The sequence below is a fragment of the Lathyrus oleraceus genome, chromosome 4, assembly GCF_024323335.1.
Source record: "Lathyrus oleraceus cultivar Zhongwan6 chromosome 4, CAAS_Psat_ZW6_1.0, whole genome shotgun sequence".
Lineage (NCBI taxonomy): Eukaryota > Viridiplantae > Streptophyta > Magnoliopsida > Fabales > Fabaceae > Lathyrus > Lathyrus oleraceus.
In genome coordinates, this window is record NC_066582.1 from 171,134,006 (window position 1) to 171,159,822 (window position 25,817).

Below are 25,817 nucleotides of genomic sequence, written 5' to 3' on the forward strand. Positions count from 1 at the left end.
ACCAACGGAGAGGTGACCAGACATCAACGGATGAATGGGAAAAGATACAACCAGACGTCAACGAACGAATGGGAAAAACTCGACGTTTACCGACACCAACGGAGAGGTGACCAGACAACAACGGATGACTAGGAAGAGATACAACCAGACGTCAACTGACGAATGGGAAAAACTCGACGTTTACCGACACCAACGGAGAGGTGACCAGACATCAACGGATGACTGGGAAGAGATACAACCAGACGTCAACGGACGAATGGGAAAAACTCGACGTTTATCGACACCAACGGAGAGGTGACCAGACATCAACGGATGACTGGGAAAACTCAACCATACGTCAACGGACAAATGGGAGAAACTCGACGTTTACCGACACCAACAGAGAGGTGACCAGACATCAACGGATGAATGGGAAAAGATACAACTAGACGTCAACGGACGAATGGGAAAAACTCGACGTTTACCGACACCAACGGAGAGGTGACCAGACAACAACGGATGACTGGGAAGAGATACAACCAGACGTCAACGGACGAATGGGAAAAACTCGACGTTTACCGACACCAACGGAGAGGTGACAAGACATCAACGGATGACTTGGAAGACTCAACCATACGTCAACGGACGAATGGGAAAAACTCGACGTTTACCGACACCAACGGAGAGGTGACCAGACATCAACGGATGACTGGGAAAACTCAACCATACGTCAACGGACGAATGGGAGAAACTCGACGTTTACCGACACCAACAGAGAGGTGACCAGACATCAACGGATGAATGGGACAAGATACAACCAGACGTCAACGGACGAATGGGAAAAACTCGACGTTTATCGACACCAACGGAGAGGTGACCAGACAACAACGGATGACTGGGAAGAGATACAACCAGACGTCAACGGACGAATGGGAAAAACTCGACGTTTACCGACACCAACGGAGAGGTGACAAGACATCAACGGATGACTTAGAAGACTCAACCATACGTCAATGGACGAATGGGAAAAACACGACGTTTACCGACACCAACGGAGAGGTGACCAGACATCAACGGATGGCTGGGAAGAGATACAACCAGACGTCAACGGACGAATAGGAAAAACTCGACGTTTACCGACACCAACGGAGAGGTGACCAGACATCAACGGATGACTGGGAAGACTCAACCATACGTCAAGGAACGAATGGGAGAAACTCGACGTTTACCGACACCAACGGAGAGGTGACCAGACATCAACGGATGAATGGGAAAAGATACAACCAGACGTCAACGAACGAATGGGAAAAACTCGACGTTTACCGACACCAACGGAGAGGTGACCAGACAACAACGGATGACTGGGAAGAGATACAACCAGACGTCAACTGACGAATGGGAAAAACTCGACGTTTACCGACACCAACGGAGAGGTGACCAGACATCAACGGATGACTGGGAAGAGATACAACCAGACGTCAACGGACGAATGGGAAAAACTCGACGTTTATCGACACCAACGGAGAGGTGACCAGACATCAACGGATGACTGGGAAAACTCAACCATACGTCAACGGACAAATGGGAGAAACTCGACGTTTACCGACACCAACAGAGAGGTGACCAGACATCAACGGATGAATGGGAAAAGATAAAACCAGACGTCAACGGACGAATGGGAAAAACTCGACGTTTACCGACACCAACGGAGAGGTGACCAGACAACAACGGATGACTGGGAAGAGATACAACCAGACGTCAACGGACGAATGGGAAAAACTCGACGTTTACCGACACCAACGGAGAGGTGACAAGACATCAACGGATGACTTGGAAGACTTAACCATACGTCAATGGACGAATGGGAAAAACTCGACGTTTACCGACACCAACGGAGAGGTGACCAGACATCAACAGATGATTGGGAAGACTCAACCATACGTCAACGGACGAATGGGAGAAACTCGACGTTTACCGACACCAACGGAGAGGTGACCAGACATTAACGGATGAATGGGAAGAGATACAACCAGACGTCAACGGACGAATGGGAAACACTCGATGTTTACCGACACCAACGGAGAGGTGACCAGACATCAACGGATGAATGGTAAAAGATACAACCAGACGTCATCGGACGAATGGGAAAAACTCGACGTTTACCGACACCAACGAAGAGGTGACCAGACAACAACGGATGACTAGGAAGAGATACAACCAGACGTCAACGGACGAATGGGAAAAACTCGACGTTTACCGACACCAACGGAGAGGTGACCAGACATCAACGGATGAATGGGAAAAGATACAACCAGACGTCAACGAACGAATGGGAAAAACTCGACGTTTACCGACACCAACGGAGAGGTGACCAGACAACAACGGATGACTGGGAAGAGATACAACCAGACGTCAACTGACGAATGGGAAAAACTCGACGTTTACCGACACCAACGGAGAGGTGACCAGACATCAACGGATGACTGGGAAAACTCAACCATACGTCAACGGACGAATGGGAGAAACTCGACGTTTACCGACACCAACGGAGAGGTGACCAGACATCAACGGATGAATGGGAAAAGATACAACCAGACGTCAACGAACGAATGGGAAAAACTCGACGTTTACCGACACAAACGGAGAGGTGACCAGACAACAACGGATGACTGGGAAGAGATACAACCAGACGTCAACTGACGAATGGGAAAAACTCGACGTTTACCGACACCAACGGAGAGGTGACCAGACATCAACGGATGATTGGGAAGAGATACAACCAGACGTCAATGGACGAATGGGAAAAACTCGACGTTTACCGACACCAACGGAGAGGTGACCAGACATCAACGGATGATTGGGAAAACTCAACCATACGTCAATGGACGAATGGGAGAAACTCGACGTTTACCGACACCAACGGAGAGGTGACCAGACATCAACGGATGAATGGAAAAGATACAACCAGACGTCAACGGACGAATGGGAAAAACTCGACGTTTACCGACACCAACGGAGAGGTGACCAGACAACAACGGATGACTGGGAAGAGGTACAACCAGACGTCAACTGACGAATGGGAAAAACTCGATGTTTACCGACACCAACGGAGAGGTGACCAGACATCAACGGATGACTGGGAAGAGATACAACCAGACGTCAACGAACGAATGGGAAAAACTCGACGTTTACCGACACCAACGGAGAGGTGACCAGACAACAACGGATGACTAGGAAGAGATACAACCAGACGTCAACGGACGAATGGGAAAAACTCGACGTTTACCGACACCAACGGAGAGGTGACCAGACATCAACGGATGAATGGGAAAAGATACAACCAGACGTCAACGAACGAATGGGAAAAACTCGACGTTTACCGACACCAACGGAGAGGTGACCAGACAACAACGGATGACTGGGAAGAGATACAACCAGACGTCAACTGACGAATGGGAAAAACTCGACGTTTACCGACACCAACGGAGAGGTGACCAGACATCAACGGATGACTGGGAAGACTCAACCATACGTCAAGGAACGAATGGGAGAAACTCGACGCTTACCGACACCAACGGAGAGGTGACCAGACATCAACGGATGAATGGGAAAAGATACAACCAGACGTCAACGAACGAATGGGAAAAACTCGACGTTTACCGACACCAACGGAGAGGTGACCAGACAACAACGGATGACTGGGAAGAGATACAACCAGACGTCAACTGACGAATGGGAAAAACTCGACGTTTACCGACACCAACGGAGAGGTGACCAGACATCAACGGATGACTGGGAAGAGATACAACCAGACGTCAACGGACGAATGGGAAAAACTCGACGTTTATCGACACCAACGGAGAGGTGACCAGACATCAACGGATGACTGGGAAAACTCAACCATACGTCAACGAACAAATGGGAGAAACTCGACGTTTACCGACACCAACAGAGAGGTGACCAGACATCAACGGATGAATGGGAAAAGATACAACCAGACGTCAACGGACGAATGGGAAAAACTCGACGTTTACCGACACCAACGGAGAGGTGACCAGACAACAACGGATGACTGGGAAGAGATACAACCAGACGTCAACGGACGAATGGGAAAAACTCGACGTTTACCGACACCAACGGAGAGGTGACAAGACATCAACGGATGACTTGGAAGACTCAACCATACGTCAATGGACGAATGGGAAAAACTCGACGTTTACCGCCACCAACGGAGAGGTGACCAGACATCAACGGATGATTGGGAAGACTCAACCATACGTCAACGGACGAATGGGAGAAACTCGACGTTTACCGACACCAACGGAGAGGTGACCAGACATTAACGGATGAATGGGAAGAGATACAACCAGACGTCAACGGACGAATGGGAAACACTCGATGTTTACCGACACCAACGGAGAGGTGACCAGACATCAACGGATGAATGGTAAAAGATACAACCAGACGTCATCGGACGAATGGGAAAAACTCGACGTTTACCGACACCAACGAAGAGGTGACCAGACAACAACGGATGACTAGGAAGAGATACAACCAGACGTCAACGGACGAATGGGAAAAACTCGACGTTTACCGACACCAACGGAGAGGTGACCAGACATCAACGGATGAATGGGAAAAGATACAACCAGACGTCAACGAACGAATGGGAAAAACTCGACGTTTACCGACACCAACGGAGAGGTGACCAGACAACAACGGATGACTGGGAAGAGATACAACCAGACGTCAACTGACGAATGGGAAAAACTCGACGTTTACCGACACCAACGGAGAGGTGACCAGACATCAACGGATGACTGGGAAAACTCAACCATACGTCAACGGACGAATGGGAGAAACTCGACGTTTACCGACACCAACGGAGAGGTGACCAGACATCAACGGATGAATGGGAAAAGATACAACCAGACGTCAACGAACGAATGGGAAAAACTCGACGTTTACCGACACCAACGGAGAGGTGACCAGACAACAACGGATGACTGGGAAGAGATACAACCAGACGTCAACTGACGAATGGGAAAAACTCGACGTTTACCGACACCAACGGAGAGGTGACCAGACATCAACGGATGATTGGGAAGAGATACAACCAGACGTCAATGGACGAATGGGAAAAACTCGACGTTTACCGACACCAACGGAGAGGTGACCAGACATCAACGGATGACTGGGAAAACTCAACCATACGTCAACGGACGAATGGGAGAAACTCGACGTTTACCGACACCAACGGAGAGGTGACCAGACATCAACGGATGAATGGGAAAAGATACAACCAGACGTCAACGGACGAATGGGAAAAACTCGACGTTTACCGACACCAACGGAGAGGTGACCAGACAACAACGGATGACTGGGAAGAGGTACAACCTGACGTCAACTGACGAATGGGAAAAACTCGACGTTTACCGACACCAACGGAGAGGTGACCAGACATCAACGGATGACTGGGAAGAGATACAACCAGACGTCAACGAACGAATGGGAAAAACTCGACGTTTACCGACACCAACGGAGAGGTGACCAGACAACAACGGATGACTAGGAAGAGATACAACCAGACGTCAACGGACGAATGGGAAAAACTCGACGTTTACCGACACCAACGGAGAGGTGACCAGACATCAACGGATGAATGGGAAAAGATACAACCAGACGTCAACGAACGAATGGGAAAAACTCGACGTTTACCGACACCAACGGAGAGGTGACCAGACAACAACGGATGACTGGGAAGAGATACAACCAGACGTCAACTGACGAATGGGAAAAACTCGACGTTTACCGACACCAACGGAGAGGTGACCAGACATCAACGGATGAATGGGAAAAGATACAACCAGACGTCAACGGACGAATGGGAAAAACTCGACGTTTACCGACACCAACGGAGAGGTGACCAGACATTAACGGATGAATGGGAAGAGATACAACCAGACGTCAACGGACGAATGGGAAAAACTCGACGTTTACCGACACCAACGGAGAGGTGACCAGACAACAACGGATGACTGGGAAGAGATACAACCAGACGTCAACTGACGAATGGGAAAAACTCGACGTTTACCGACACCAACGGAGAGGTGACCAGACATCAACGGATGACTGGGAAGAGATACAACCAGACGTCAACGGACGAATGGGAAAAACTCGACGTTTATCGACACCAACGGAGAGGTGACCAGACATCAACGGATGACTGGGAAAACTCAACCATACGTCAACGGACAAATGGGAGAAACTCGACGTTTACCGACACCAACAGAGAGGTGACCAGACATCAACGGATGAATGGGAAAAGATACAACCAGACGTCAACGGACGAATGGGAAAAACTCGACGTTTACCGACACCAACGGAGAGGTGACCAGACAACAACGGATGACTGGGAAGAGATACAACCAGACGTCAACGGACGAATGGGAAAAACTCGACGTTTACCGACACCAACGGAGAGGTGACAAGACATCAACGGATGACTTGGAAGACTCAACCATACGTCAATGGACGAATGGGAAAAACTCGACGTTTACCGACACCAACGGAGAGGTGACCAGACATCAACGGATGATTGGGAAGACTCAACCATACGTCAACGGACGAATGGGAGAAACTCGACGTTTACCGACACCAACGGAGAGGTGACCAGACATTAACGGATGAATGGGAAGAGATACAACCAGACGTCAACGGACGAATGGGAAACACTCGATGTTTACCGACACCAACGGAGAGGTGACCAGACATCAACGGATGAATGGTAAAAGATACAACCAGACGTCATCGGACGAATGGGAAAAACTCGACGTTTACCGACACCAACGAAGAGGTGACCAGACAACAACGGATGACTAGGAAGAGATACAACCAGACGTCAACGGACGAATGGGAAAAACTCGACGTTTACCGACACCAACGGAGAGGTGACCAGACATCAACGGATGAATGGGAAAAGATACAACCAGACGTCAACGAACGAATGGGAAAAACTCGACGTTTACCGACACCAACGGAGAGGTGACCAGACAACAACGGATGACTGGGAAGAGATACAACCAGACGTCAACTGACGAATGGGAAAAACTCGACGTTTACCGACACCAACGGAGAGGTGACCAGACATCAACGGATGACTGGGAAAACTCAACCATACGTCAACGGACGAATGGGAGAAACTCGACGTTTACCGACACCAACGGAGAGGTGACCAGACATCAACGGATGAATGGGAAAAGATACAACCAGACGTCAGCGGACGAATGGGAAAAACTCGACGTTTACCGACACCAACGGAGAGGTGACAAGACAACAACGGATGACTGGGAAGAGATACAACCAGACGTCAACTGACGAATGGGAAAAACTCGACGTTTACCGACATCAACGGATGACTGGGAAGAGATACAACCAGACGTCAATGGACGAATGGGAAAAACTCGACGTTTACCGACACCAACGGAGAGGTGACCAGCAATCAACGGATGACTGGGAAAACTCAACCATACGTCAACGGACGAATGGGAGATACTCGACGTTTACCGACACCAACGGAGAGGTGACCAGACATCAACGGATGAATGGGAAAAGATACAACCAGACGTCAACGGACGAATGGTAAAAACTCGACGTTTACCGACACCAACGGAGAGGTGACCAGACAACAACGGATGACTGGGAAGAGATACAACCAGACGTCAACGGACGAATGGGAAAAACTCGACGTTTACCGACACCAACGGAGAGGTGACAAGACATCAACGGATGACTGGGAAGACTCAACCATACGTCAATGGACGAATGGGAAAAACTCGACGTTTACCGACACCAACGGAGAGGTGACCAGACATCAACGGATGATTGGGAAGACTCAACCATACGTCAATGGACGAATGGGAGAAACTCGACGTTTACCGACACCAACGGAGAGGTGACCAGACATTAACGGATGAATGGGAAGAGATACAACCAGACGTCAACGGACGAATGGGAAAAACTCGACGTTTACCGACACCAACGGAGAGGTGACCAGACAACAACGGATGATTGGGAAGAGATACAACCAGACGTCATGTGACGAATGGGAAAAACTCGACGTTTACCGACACCAACGGAGAGGTGACCAGACATCAACGGATGACTGGGAAGAGATACAACCAGACGTCAAAGAACGAATGGGAAAAACTCGACGTTTACCGACACCAACGGAGAGGTGACCAGACAACAACGGATGACTAGGAAGAGATACAACCAGACGTCAACGGACGAATGGGAAAAACTCGACGTTTACCGACACCAACGGAGAGGTGACCAGACATCAACGGATGAATGGGAAAAGATACAACCAGACGTCAACGAACGAATGGGAAAAACTCGACGTTTACCGACACCAACGGAGAGGTGAGCAGACAACAACGGATGACTGGGAAGAGATACAACCAGACGTCAACTGACGAATGGGAAAAACTCGACGTTTACCGACAACAACGGAGAGGTGACCAGACATCAACGGATGACTGGGAAGAGATACAACCAGACGTCAACGGACGAATGGGAAAAACTCGACGTTTACCGACACCAACGGAGAGGTGACCAGACATCAACGGATGACTGGGAAAACTCAACCATACGTCAACGGACGAATGGGAGAAACTCGACGTTTACCGACACCAACGGAGAGGTGACCAGACAACAACGGATGACTGGGAAGAGATACAACCAGACGTCAACGGACGAATGGGAAAAACTCGACGTTTACCGACACCAACGGAGAGGTGACAAGACATCAACGGATGACTGGGAAGACTCAACCATACATCAATGGACGAATGGGAAAAACTCGACGTTTACCGACACCAACGGAGAGGTGACCAGACATCAACGGATGATTGGGAAGACTCAACCATACGTCAACGGACGAATAGGAGAAACTCGACGTTTACCGACACCAACGGAGAGGTGACCAGACATTAACGGATGAATGGGAAGAGATACAACCAGACATCAACGGACGAAGGGGAAACACTCGACGTTTACCGACACCAACGGAGAGGTGACCAGACATCAACGGATGAATGGTAAAAGATACAACCAGACGTCATCGGACGAATGGGAAAAACTCGACGTTTACCGACACCAACAGAGAGGTGACCAGACAACAACGGATGACTAGGAAGAGATACAACCAGACGTCAACGGACGAATGGGAAAAACTCGACGTTTACCGACACCAACGGAGAGGTGACCAGACATCAACGGATGAATGGGAAAAGATACAACCAGACGTCAACGAACGAATGGGAAAAACTCGACGTTTACCGACACCAACGGAGAGGTGACCAGACAACAACGGATGACTGGGAAGAGATACAACCAGACGTCAACTGACGAATGGGAAAAACTCGACGTTTACCGACATCAACGGATGACTGGGAAGAGATACAACCAGACGTCAATGGACGAATGGGAAAAACTCGATGTTTACCGACACCAACGGAGAGGTGACCAGACATCAACGGATGACTGGGAAAACTCAACCATACGTCAACAGACGAATGGGAGAAACTGGACGTTTACCGACACCAACGGAGAGGTGACCAGACATCAACGGATGAATGGGAAAAGATACAACCAGACGTCAACGGACGAATGGGAAAAACTCGACGTTTACCGACACCAACGGAGAGGTGACCAGACAGCAACGGATGACTGGGAAGAGATACAACCAGACGTCAACGGACGAATGGGAAAAACTCGACGTTTACCGACACCAACGGAGAGGTGACAAGACATTAACGGATGACTGGGAAGACTCAACCATACGTCAATGGACGAATGGGAAAAACTCGAATTTACCGACACCAACGGAGAGGTGACCAGACATCAACGGATGATTGGGAAGACTCAACCATACGTCAACGGACGAATGGGAGAAACTCGACGTTTACCGACACCAACGGAGAGGTGACCAGACAACAACGGATGACTGGGAAGAGATACAACCAGACGTCATGTGACGAATGGGAAAAACTCGACGTTTACCGACACCAACGGAGAGGTGACCAGACATCAACGGATGACTGGGAAGAGATACAACCAGACGTCAACGAACGAATGGGAAAAACTCGACGTTTACCGACACCAACGGAGAGGTGACCAGACAACAACGGATGACTAGGAAGAGATACAACCAGACGTCAACGGACGAATGGGAAAAACTCGACGTTTACCGACACCAACGGAGAGGTGACCAGACATCAACGGATGAATGGGAAAAGATACAACAAGACGTCAACGAACGAATGGGAAAAACTCGACGTTTACCGACACCAACGGAGAGGTGAGCAGACAACAACGGATGACTGGGAAGAGATACAACCAGACGTCAACTGACGAATGGGAAAAACTCGACGTTTACCGACAACAACGGAGAGGTGACCAGACATCAACGGATGACTGGGAAGAGATACAACCAGACGTCAACGGACGAATGGGAAAAACTCGACGTTTACCGACACCAACGGAGAGGTGACCAGACATCAACGGATGACTGGGAAAACTGAACCATACGTCAACGGACGAATGGGAGAAACTCGACGTTTACCGACACCAACGGAGAGGTGACCAGACATCAACGGATGAATGGGAAAGATACAACCAGACGTCAACGGACGAATGGGAAAAATTCGACGTTTACCGACACCAACGGAGAGGTGACCAGACAACAACGGATGACTGGGAAGAGATACAACCAGACGTCAACGGACGAATGGGAAAAACTCGATGTTTACCGACACCAACGGAGAGGTGACAAGACATCAACGGATGACTGGGAAGACTCAACCATACGTCAATGGACGAATGGGAAAAACTCGACGTTTACCGACACCAACGGAGAGGTGACCAGACATCAACGGATGATGGGAAGACTCAACCATACGTCAACGGACGAATGGGAGAAACTCGACGTTTACCGACACCAACGGAGAGGTGACCAGACATTAACGGATGAATGGGAAGAGATACAACCAGACGTCAACGGACGAATGGGAAAAACTCGACGTTTACCGACACCAACGGAGAGGTGACCAGACATCAACGGATGAATGGTAAAAGATACAACCAGACGTCATCGGACGAATGGGAAAAACTCGACGTTTACCGACACCAACGGAGAGGTGACCAGACAACAACGGATGACTAGGAAGAGATACAACCAGACGTCAACGGACGAATGGGAAAAACTCAACGTTTACCGATACCAACGGAGAGGTGACCAGACATCAACGGATAACTGGGAAGACTCAACCAAACATCAACGGATGAATGGGAGACACTCGACGTTTATCGACACCAACGGAAAGGCTACGAGACATCAATTGATGAATGGGAAGACTCAACCATACGTCAACGGACGAATGGGAGAAACTCGACGTTTATCGACACCAACGGAGAGGTGACCAGACATCAACGGATGAATGGGAAGACTCAACCATACGTCAATGGACGAATGGGAGAAACTCGACGTTTACCGACACCAACGGAGAGGTGACCAGACATCAACGGATGAATGGGAAAAGATACAACCATACGTCAAAGGACGAATGGGAAAAACTCGACGTTTACCAACACCAACGGAGAGGTGACCAGACATCAACGAATGACTGGGAAGAGATACAACAAGACGTCAACGGGCGAATGGGAAAAACACGACGTTTACCGACACCAACAGAGAGGTGACCAGACATCAACGGATGACTGGGAAGACTCAACCATACGTCAACGGACGAATGGGAGAAACTCGACGTTTACCGACACCAACGGAGAGGTGACCAGACATCAACGGATGAATGGGAAGAGATACAACCAGACGTCAACGGACGAATGGGAGAAACTCGACGTTTACCGACACCAACGGAGAGGTGACCAGACATCAACGGATGATTGGGAAGACTCAACCATACGTCAACGGAAGAATGGGAGAAACTCGACGTTTACCGACACCAACGGAGAGGTGACCAGACATTAACGGATGAATGGGAAGAGATACAACCAGACGTCAACGGACGAATGGGAAAAACTCGACGTTTACCGACACCAACGGAGAGGTGACCAGACGACAACGGATGACTGGGAAGAGATACAACCAGACGTCAACTGACGAATGGGAAAAACTCGACGTTTACCGACACCAACGGAGAGGTGACCAGACAACAACGGATGACTAGGAAGAGATACAACCAGACGTCAACGGACGAATGGGAAAAACTCGACGTTTACCGACACCAACGGAGAGGTGACCAGACATCAACGGATGAATGGGAAAAGATACAACCAGACGTCAACGGACGAATGGGAAAAACTCGACGTTTACCGACACCAACGGAGAGGTGACCAGACAACAACGGATGACTAGGAAGAGATACAACCAGACGTCAACGGACGAATGGGAAAAACTCGACGTTTACCGACACCAACGGAGAGGTGACCAGACATCAACGGATGAATGGGAAAAGATACAACCAGACGTCAACGAACGAATGGGAAAAACTCGACGTTTACCGACACCAACGGAGAGGTGACCAGACAACAACGGATGACTGGGAAGAGATACAACCAGACGTCAACTGACGAATGGGAAAAACTCGACGTTTACCGACATCAACGGATGACTGGGAAGAGATACAACCAGACGTCAATGGACGAATGGGAAAAACTCGACGTTTACCGACACCAACGGAGAGGTGACCAGACATCAACGGATGACTGGGAAAACTAAACCATACGTCAACAGACGAATGGGAGAAACTCGACGTTTACCGACACCAACGGAGAGGTGACCAGACATCAACGGATGAATGGGAAAAGATACAACCAGACGTCAACGGACGAATGGGAAAAACTCGACGTTTACCGACACCAACGGAGAGGTGACCAGACAACAACGGATGACTGGGAAGAGATACAACCAGACGTCAACGGACGAATGGGAAAAACTCGACGTTTACCGACACCAACGGAGAGGTGACAAGACATCAACGGATGACTGGGAAGACTCAACCATACGTCAATGGACGAATGGGAAAAACTCGACGTTTACCGACACCAACGGAGAGGTGACCAGACATCAACGGATGATTGGGAAGACTCAACCATACGTCAACGGACGAATGGGGAAAACTCGACGTTTACCGACACCAACGGAGAGGTGACCAGACATTAACGGATGAATGGGAAGAGATACAACCAGACGTCAACGGACGAATGGGAAAAACTCGACGTTTACCGACACCAACGGAGAGGTGACCAGACAACAACGGATGACTGGGAAGAGATACAACCAGACGTCATGTGACGAATGGGAAAAACTCGACGTTTACCGACACCAACGGAGAGGTGACCAGACATCAACGGATGACTGGGAAGAGATACAACCAGACGTCAACGAACGAATGGGAAAAACTCGACGTTTACCGACACCAACGGAGAGGTGACCAGACAACAACGGATGACTAGGAAGAGATGCAACCAGACGTCAACGGACGAATGGGAAAAACTCGACGTTTACCGACACCAACGGAGAGGTGACCAGACATCAACGGATGAATGGGAAAAGATACAACCAGACGTCAACGAACGAATGGGAAAAACTCGACGTTTACTGACACCAACGGAGAGGTGAGCAGACAACAACGGATGACTGGGAAGAGATACAACCAGACGTCAACTGACGAATGGGAAAAACTCGACGTTTACCGACAACAACGGAGAGGTGACCAGACATCAACAGATGACTGGGAAGAGATACAACCAGACGTCAACGGACGAATGGGAAAAACTCGACGTTTACCGACACCAACGGAGAGGTGACCAGACATCAACGGATGACTGGGAAAACTCAACCATACGTCAACGGACGAATGGGAGAAACTCGACGTTTACCGACACCAACGGAGAGGTGACCAGACATCAACGGATGAATGGGAAAAGATACAACCAGACGTCAACGGACGAATGGGAAAAATTCGACGTTTACCGACACCAACGGAGAGGTGGCCAGACAACAACGGATGACTGGGAAGAGATACAACCAGACGTCAACGGACGAATGGGAAAAACTCGACGTTTACCGACACCAACGGAGAGGTGACAAGACATCAACGGATGACTGGGAAGACTCAACCATACGTCAATGGACGAATGGGAAAAACTCGACGTTTACCGACACCAACGGAGAGGTGACCAGACATCAACGGATGATTGGGAAGACTCAACCATACGTCAACGGACGAATGGGAGAAACTCGACGTTTACCGACACCAACGGAGAGGTGACCAGACATTAACGGATGAATGGGAAGAGATACAACCAGACGTCAACGGACGAATGGGAAAAACTCGACGTTTACCGACACCAACGGAGAGGTGACCAGACATCAACGGATGAATGGTAAAAGATACAACCAGACGTCATCGGACGAATGGGAAAAACTCGACGTTTACCGACACCAACGGAGAGGTGACCAGACAACAACGGATGACTAGAAGAGATACAACCAGACGTCAACGGACGAATGGGAAAAACTCGACGTTTACCGACACCAACGGAGAGGTGACCAGACATCAACGGATGAATGGGAAAAGATACAACCAGACGTCAACGAACGAATGGGAAAAACTCGACGTTTACCGACACCAACGGAGAGGTGACCAGACAACAACGGATGACTGGGAAGAGATACAACCAGACGTCAACTGACGAATGGGAAAAACTCGACGTTTACCGACATCAACGGATGACTGGGAAGAGATACAACCAGACGTCAACGGACGAATGGGAAAAACTCGACGTTTACCGACACCAACGGAGAGGTGACCAGACATCAACGGATGACTGGGAAAACTCAACCATACGTCAACGGACGAATGGAGAAAACTCGACGTTTACCGACACCAACGGAGAGGTGACCAGACATCAACGGATGAATGGGAAAGATACAACCAGACGTCAACGGACGAATGGGAAAAACTCGACGTTTACCGACACCAACGGAGAGGTGACCAGACAACAACGGATGACTGGGAAGAGATACAACCAGACGTCAACGGACGAATGGGAAAAACTCGACGTTTACCGACACCAACGGAGAGGTGACCAGACATCAACGGATGACTGGGAAGACTCAACCATACGTCAATGGACGAATGGGAAAAACTCGACGTTTACCGACACCAACGGAGAGGTGACCAGACATCAACGGATGATTGGGAAGACTCAACCATACGTCAACGGACGAATGGGAGAAACTCGACGTTTACCGACACCAACGGAGAGGTGACCAGACATTAACGGATGAATGGGAAGAGATACAACCAGACGTCAACGGACGAATGGGAAAAACTCGACGTTTACCGACACCAACGGAGAGGTGACCAGACATCAACGGATGAATGGTAAAAGATACAACCAGACGTCAACGGACGAATGGGAAAAACTCGACGTTTACCGACACCAACGGAGAGGTGACCAGACAACAACGGATGACTAGGAAGAGATACAACCAGACGTCAACGGACGAATGGGAAAAACTCGACGTTTACCGACACCAACGGAGAGGTGACCAGACATCAACGGATGAATGGGAAAAGATACAACCAGACGTCAACGAACGAATGGGAAAAACTCGACGTTTACCGACACCAACGGAGAGGTGACCAGACAACAACGGATGACTGGGAAGAGATACAACCAGACGTCAACTGACGAATGGGAAAAACTCGACGTTTACCGACATCAACGGATGACTGGGAAGAGATACAACCAGACGTCAATGGACGAATGGGAAAAACTCGACGTTTACCGACACCAACGGAGAGGTGACCAGACATCAACGGATGACTGGGAAAACTCAACCATACGTCAACAGACGAATGGGAGAAACTCGACGTTTACCGACACCAACGGAGAGGTGACCAGACATCAACGGATGAATGGGAAAAGATACAACCAGACGTCAACGGACGAATGGGAAAAACTCGACGTTTACCGACACCAACGGAGAGGTGACCAGACAACAACGGATGACTGGGAAGAGATACAACCAGACGTCAACGGACGAATGGGAAAAACTCGACGTTTACCGACACCAACGGAGAGGTGACAAGACATCAACGGATGACTGGGAAGACTCAACCATACGTCAATGGACGAATGGGAAAAACTCGACGTTTACCGACACCAACGGAGAGGTGACCAGACATCAACGGATGATTGGGAAGACTCAACCATACGTCAACGGACGAATGGGAGAAACTCGACGTTTACCGACACCAACGGAGAGGTGACCAGACATTAACGGATGAATGGGAAGAGATACAACCAGACGTCAACGGACGAATGGGAAAAACTCGACGTTTACCGACACCAACGGAGAGGTGACCAGACAACAACGGATGACTGGGAAGAGATACAACCAGACGTCATGTGACGAATGGGAAAAACTCGACGTTTACCGACACCAACGGAGAGGTGACCAGACATCAACGGATGACTGGGAAGAGATACAACCAGACGTCAACGAACGAATGGGAAAAACTCGACGTTTACCGACACCAACGGAGAGGTGACCAGACAACAACGGATGACTAGGAAGAGATACAACCAGACGTCAACGGACGAATGGGAAAAACTCGACGTTTACCGACACCAACGGAGAGGTGACCAGACATCAACGGATGAATGGGAAAAGATACAACCAGACGTCAACGAACGAATGGGGAAAACTCGACGTTTACCGACACCAACGGAGAGGTGAGCAGACAACAACGGATGACTGGGAAGAGATACAACCAGACGTCAACTGACGAATGGGAAAAACTCGACGTTTACCGACAACAACGGAGAGGTGACCAGACATCAACGGATGACTGGGAAGAGATACAACCAGACGTCAACGGACGAATGGGAAAAACTCGACGTTTACCGACACCAACGGAGAGGTGACCAGACATCAACGGATGACTGGGAAAACTCAACCATACGTCAACGGACGAATGGGAGAAACTCGACGTTTACCGACACCAACGGAGAGGTGACCAGACATCAACGGATGAATGGGAAAGATACAACCAGACGTCAACGGACGAATGGGAAAAACTCGACGTTTACCGACACCAACGGAGAGGTGACCAGACAACAACGGATGACTGGGAAGAGATACAACCAGACGTCAACGGACGAATGGGAAAAACTCGACGTTTACCGACACCAACGGAGAGGTGACAAGACATCAACGGATGACTGGGAAGACTCAACCATACGTCAATGGACGAATGGGAAAAACTCGACGTTTACCGACACCAACGGAGAGGTGACCAGACATCAACGGATGATTGGGAAGACTCAACCATACGTCAACGGACGAATGGGAGAAACTCGACGTTTACCGACACCAACGGAGAGGTGACCAGACATTAACGGATGAATGGGAAGAGATACAACCAGACGTCAACGGACGAATGGGAAAAACTCGACGTTTACCGACACCAACGGAGAGGTGACCAGACATCAACGGATGAATGGTAAAAGATACAACCAGACGTCATCGGACGAATGGGAAAAACTCGACGTTTACCGACACCAACGGAGAGGTGACCAGACAACAACGGATGACTAGGAAGAGATACAACCAGACGTCAACGGACGAATGGGAAAAACTCAACGTTTACCGATACCAACGGAGAGGTGACCAGACATCAACGGATGACTGGGAAGACTCAACCAAACATCAACGGATGAATGGGAGACACTCGACGTTTATCGACACCAACGGAAAGGGTACGAGACATCAATTGATGAATGGGAAGACTCAACCATACGTCAACGGACGAATGGGAGAAACTCGACGTTTATCGACACCAACGGAGAGGTGACCAGACATCAACGGATGAATGGGAAGACTCAACCATACGTCAATGGACGAATGGGAGAAACTCGACGTTTACCGACACCAACGGAGAGGTGACCAGACATCAACGGATGAATGGGAAAAGATACAACCATACGTCAAAGGACGAATGGGAAAAACTCGACGTTTACCAACACCAACGGAGAGGTGACCAGACATCAACGAATGACTGGGAAGAGATACAACAAGACGTCAACGGACGAATGGGAAAAACTCGACGTTTACCGACACCAACAGAGAGGTGACCAGACATCAACGGATGACTGGGAAGACTCAACCATACGTCAACGGACGAATGGGAGAAACTCGACGTTTACCGACACCAACGGAGAGGTGACCAGACATCAACGGATGAATGGGAAGAGATACAACCAGACGTCAACGGACGAATGGGAGAAAACTCGACGTTTACCGACACCAACGGAGAGGTGACCAGACATCAACGGATGATTGGGAAGACTCAACCATACGTCAACGGAAGAATGGGAGAAACTCGACGTTTACCGACACCAACGGAGAGGTGACCAGACATTAACGGATGAATGGGAAGAGATACAACCAGACGTCAACGGACGAATGGGAAAAACTCGACGTTTACCGACACCAACGGAGAGGTGACCAGACGACAACGGATGACTGGGAAGAGATACAACCAGACGTCAACTGACGAATGGGAAAAACTCGACGTTTACCGACACCAACGGAGAGGTGACCAGACAACAACGGATGACTAGGAAGAGATACAACCAGACGTCAACGGACGAATGGGAAAAACTCGACGTTTACCGACACCAACGGAGAGGTGACGAGACATCAACGGATGAACGGGAAAAGATACAACCAGACGTCAACGGACGAATGGGAAAAACTCGACGTTTACCGACACCAACGGAGAGGTGACCAGACAACAACGGATGACTGGGAAGAGATACAACCAGACGTCAACTGACGAATGGGAAAAACTCGACCTTTACCGACACCAACGGAGAGGTGACCAGACATCAACGGATGACAGGGAAGAGATACAACCAGACGTCAACGGACGAATGGGAAAAACTCGACGTTTACCGACACCAACGGAGAGGTGACCAGACATCAACGGATGACTGGGAAAACTCAACCATACGTCAACGGACGAATGGGAGAAACTCGACGTTTACCGACATCAACGGAGAGGTGACCAAACATCAACGGATGAATGGGAAAAGATACAACCAGACGTCAACGGACGAATGGGAAAAACTCGACGTTTACCGACACAAACGGAGAGGTGACCAGACAACAACGGATGACTGGGAAGAGATACAACCAGACGTCAACGGACGAATGGGAAAAACTCGACGTTTACCGACACCAACGGAGAGGTGACAAGACATCAACGGATGACTGGGAAGACTCAACCATACGTCAATGGACGAATGGGAAAAACTCGACGTTTACCGACACCAACGGAGAGGTGACCAGACATCAACGGATGATTGGGAAGACTCAACCATACGTCAACGGACGAATAGGAGAAAGTCGACGTTTACCGACACCAACGGAGAGGTGACCAGACATTAACGGATGAATGGGAAGAGATACAACCAGACGTCAACGGACGAATGGGAAACACTCGACGTTTACCGACACCAACGGAGAGGTGACCAGACATCAACGGATGAATGGTAAAAGATACAACCAGACGTCATCGGACGAATGGGAAAAACTCGACGTTTACCGACACCAACGGAGAGGTGACCAGACAACAACAGATGACTAGGAAGAGATACAACTAGACGTCAACGGACGAATGGGAAAAACTCGACGTTTACCGACACCAACGGAGAGGTGACCAGACATCAACGGATGAATGGGAAAAGATACAACCAGACGTCAACGAACGAATGGGAAAAACTCGACGTTTACCGACACCAACGGAGAGGTGACCAGACAACAACGGATGACTGGGAAGAGATACAACCAGACGTCAACTGAAGAATGGGAAAAACTCGACGTTTACCGACATCAATGGATGACTGGGAAGAGATACAACCAGACGTCAATGGACGAATGGGAAAAACTCGACGTTTACCGACACCAACGGAGAGGTGAACAGACATCAACGGATGACTGGGAAAACTCAACCATACGTCAACGGACGAATGGGAGAAATCGACGTTTACCGACACCAACGGAGAGGTGACCAGACATCAACGGATGAATGGGAAAAGATACAACCAGACGTCAACGGACGAATGGGAAAAACTCGACGTTTACCGACACCAACAGAGAGGTGACCAGACAACAACGGATGACTGGGAAGAGATACAACCAGACGTCAACGGACGAATGGGAAAAACTCGACGTTTACCGACACCAACGGAGAGGTGACAAGACATCAACGGATGACTGGGAAGACTCAACCATACGTCAATGGACGAATGGGAAAAACTCGACGTTTACCGACACCAACGGAGAGGTGACCAGACATTAACGGATGAATGGGAAGAGATACAACCAGACGTCAACGGACGAATGGGAAAAACTCGACGTTTACCGACACCAACGGAGAGGTGACCAGACAACAACGGATGACTGGGAAGAGATACAACCAGACGTCAACGGACGAATGGGAAAAACTCGACGTTTACCGACACCAACGGAGAGGTGACCAGACATCAACGGATGACTGGGAAGAGATACAACCAGACGTCAACGAACGAATGGGAAAAACTCGACGTTACCGACACCAACGGAGAGGTGACCAGACAACAACGGATGACTAGGAAGAGATACAACCAGACGTCAACGGACGAATGGGAAAAACTCGACGTTTACCGACACCAACGGAGAGGTGACCAGACATCAACGGATGAATGGGAAAAGATACAACCAGACGTCAACCAACGAATGGGAAAAACTCGACGTTTACCGACACCAACGGAGAGGTGACCAGACAACAACGGATGACTGGGAAGAGATACAACCAGACGTCAACTGACGAATGGGAAAAACTCGACGTTTACCGACACCAACGGAGAGGTGACCAGACATCAACGGATGACTGGGAAGAGATACAACCAGACGTCAACGGACGAATGGGAAAAACTCGACGTTTACCGACACCAACGGAGAGGTGACCAGACATCAACGGATGAATGGGAAAAGATACAACCAGACGTCAACGGACGAATGGGAAAAACTCGACGTTTACCGACACCAACGGAGAGGTGACCAGACATTAACGGATGAATGGGAAGAGATACAACCAGACGTCAACGGACGAATGGGAAAAACTCGACGTTTACCGACACCAACGGAGAGGTGACCAGACATCAACGGATGAATGGTAAAAGATACAACCAGACGTCATCGGACGAATGGGAAAAACTCGACGTTTACCGACACCAACGGAGAGGTGACCAGACAACAACGGATGACTAGGAAGAGATACAACTAGACGTCAACGGACGAATGGGAAAAACTCGACGTTTACCGACACCAACGGAGAGGTGACCAGACATCAACGGATGAATGGGAAAAGATACAACCAGACGTCAACGAACGAATGGGAAAAACTCGACGTTTACCGACACCAACAGAGAGGTGACCAGACAACAACGGATGACTGGGAAGAGATACAACCAGACGTCAACTGAAGAATGGGAAAAACTCGACGTTTACCGACATCAATGGATGACTGGGAAGAGATACAACCAGACGTCAATGGACGAATGGGAAAAACTCGACGTTTACCGACACCAACGGAGAGGTGAACAGACATCAACGGATGACTGGGAAAACTCAACCATACGTCAACGGACGAATGGGAGAAATCGACGTTTACCGACACCAACGGAGAGGTGACCAGACATCAACGGATGAATGGGAAAAGATACAACCAGACGTCAACGGACGAATGGGAAAAACTCGACGTTTACCGACACCAACGGAGAGGTGACCAGACAACAACGGATGACTGGGAAGAGATACAACCAGACGTCAACGGACGAATGGGAAAAACTCGACGTTTACCGACACCAACGGAGAGGTGACAAGACATCAACGGATGACTGGGAAGACTCAACCATACGTCAATGGACGAATGGGAAAAACTCGACGTTTACCGACACCAACGGAGAGGTGACCAGACATCAACGGATGAATGGGAAGAGATACAACCAGACGTCAACGGACGAATGGGAAAAACTCGACGTTTACCGACACCAACGGAGAGGTGACCAGACAACAACGGATGACTGGGAAGAGATACAACCAGACGTCAACGGACGAATGGGAAAAACTCGACGTTTACCGACACCAACGGAGAGGTGACCAGACATCAACGGATGACTGGGAAGAGATACAACCAGACGTCAACGGACGAATGGGAAAACTCGACGTTAACCGACACCAACGGAGAGGTGACCAGACAACAACGGATGACTAGGAAGAGATACAACCAGACGTCAACGGACGAATGGGAAAAACTCGACGTTTACCGACACCAACGGAGAGGTGACCAGACATCAACGGATGAATGGGAAAAGATACAACCAGACGTCAACGAACGAATGGGAAAAACTCGACGTTTACCGACACCAACGGAGAGGTGACCAGACAACAACGGATGACTGGGAAGAGATACAACCAGACGTCAACTGACGAATGGGAAAAACTCGACGTTTACCGACACCAACGGAGAGGTGACCAGACATCAACGGATGACTGGGAAGAGATACAACCAGACGTCAACGGACGAATGGGAAAAACTCGACGTTTACCGACACCAACGGAGAGGTGACCAGACATCAACGGATGAATGGGAAAAGATACAACCAGACGTCAACGGACGAATGGGAAAAACTCGACGTTTACCGACACCAACGGAGAGGTGACCAGACAACAACGGATGACTGGGAAGAGATACAACCAGACGTCAACTGACGAATGGGAAAAACTCGACGTTTACCGACATCAATGGATGACTGGGAAGAGATACAACCAGACGTCAATGGACGAATGGGAAAAACTCGACGTTTACCGACACCAACGGAGAGGTGAACAGACATCAACGGATGACTGGGAAAACTCAACCATACGTCAACGGACGAATGGGAGAAATCGACGTTTACCGACACCAACGGAGAGGTGACCAGACATCAACGGATGAATGGGAAAAGATACAACCAGACGTCAACGGACGAATGGGAAAAACTCGACGTTTACCGGCACCAACGGAGAGGTGACCAGACAACAACGGATGACTGGGAAGAGATACAACCAGACGTCAACGGACGAATGGGAAAAACTCGACGTTTACCGACACCAACGGAGAGGTGACAAGACATCAACGGATGACTGGGAAGACTCAACCATACGTCAATGGACGAATGGGAAAAACTCGACGTTTACCGACACCAACGGAGAGGTGACCAGACATTAACGGATGAATGGGAAGAGATACAACCAGACGTCAACGGACGAATGGGAAAAACTCGACGTTTACCGACACCAACGGAGAGGTGACCAGACAACAACGGATGACTGGGAAGAGATACAACCAGACGTCAACGGACGAATGGGAAAAACTCGACGTTTACCGACACCAACGGAGAGGTGACCAGACATCAACGGATGAATGGGAAAGATACAACCAGACGTCAACGAACGAATGGGAAAAACTCGACGTTTACCGACACCAACGGAGAGGTGACCAGACAACAACGGATGACTGGGAAGAGATACAACCAGACGTCAACTGACGAATGGGAAAAACTCGACGTTTACCGACACCAACGGAGAGGTGACCAGACATCAACGGATGACTGGGAAGAGATACAACCAGACGTCAACGGACGAATGGGAAAAACTCGACGTTTACCGACACCAACGGAGAGGTGACCAGACATCAACGGATGAATGGGAAAAGATACAACCAGACGTCAACGGACGAATGGGAAAAACTCGACGTTTACCGACACCAACGGAGAGGTGACCAGACAACAACGGATGACTGGGAAGAGATACAACCAGACGTCAACTGAAGAATGGGAAAAACTCGACGTTTACCGACATCAATGGATGACTGGGAAGAGATACAACCACACGTCAATGGACGAATGGGAAAAACTCGACGTTTACCGACACCAACGGAGAGGTGAACAGACATCAACGGATGACTGGGAAAACTCAACCATACGTCAACGGACGAATGGGAGAAATCGACGTTTACCGACACCAACGGAGAGGTGACCAGACATCAACGGATGAATGGGAAAAGATACAACCAGACGTCAACGGACGAATGGGAAAAACTCGACGTTTACCGGCACCAACGGAGAGGTGACCAGACAACAACGGATGACTGGGAAGAGATACAACCAGACGTCAACGGACGAATGGGAAAAACTCGACGTTTACCGACACCAACGGAGAGGTGACCAAGACATCAACGGATGACTGGGAAGACTCAACCATACGTCAATGGACGAATGGGAAAAACTCGACGTTTACCGACACCAACGGAGAGGTGACCAGACATTAACGGATGAATGGGAAGAGATACAACCAGACGTCAACGGACGAATGGGAAAAACTCGACGTTTACCGACACCAACGGAGAGGTGACCAGACAACAACGGATGACTGGGAAGAGATACAACCAGACGTCAACGGACGAATGGGAAAAACTCGACGTTTACCGACACCAACGGAGAGGTGACCAGACATCAACGGATGACTGGGAAGAGATACAACCAGACGTCAACGAACGAATGGGAAAAACTCGACGTTAACCGACACCAACGGAGAGGTGACCAGACAACAACGGATGACTAGGAAGAGATACAACCAGACGTCAACGGACGAATGGGAAAAACTCGACGTTTACCGACACCAACGGAGAGGTGAACAGACATCAACGGATGAATGGAAAAGATACAACCAGACGTCAACGACGAATGGGAAAAACTCGACGTTTACCGACACCAACGGAGAGGTGACCAGACAACAACGGATGACTGGGAAGAGATACAACCAGACGTCAACTGACGAATGGGAAAAACTCGACGTTTACCGACACCAACGGAGAGGTGACCAGACATCAACGGATGACTGGGAAGAGATACAACCAGACGTCAACGGACGAATGGGAAAAACTCGACGTTTACCGACACCAACGGAGAGGTGACCAGACATCAACGGATGAATGGGAAAAGATACAACCAGACGTAAACGGACGAATGGGAAAAACTCGACGTTTACCGACACCAACGGAGAGGTGACCAGACAACAACGGATGACTGGGAAGAGATACAACCAGACGTCAACGGACGAATGGGAAAAACTCGACGTTTACCGAGACCAACGGAGAGGTGACAAGACATCAACGGATGACTGGGAAGACTGAACCATACGTCAATGGACGAATGGGAAAAACTCGACGGTTACCGACACCAACGGAGAGGTGACCAGACATCAATGGATGATTGGGAAGACTCAACCATACGTCAACGGACGAATGGGAGAAACTCGACGTTTACCGACACCAACGGAGAGGTGACCAGACATTAACGGATGAATGGGAAGAGATACAACCAGACGTCAACGGACGAATGGGAAAAACTCGACGTTTACCGACACCAACGGAGAGGTGACCAGACATCAACGGATGAATGGTAAAAGATACAACCAGACGTCATCGGACGAATGGGAAAAACTCGACGTTTACCGACACCAACGGAGAGGTGACCAGACAACAACGGATGACTAGGAAGAGATACAACCAGACGTCAACGGACGAATGGGAAAAACTCAACGTTTACCGACACCAACGGAGAGGTGACCAGACATCAACGGATGACTG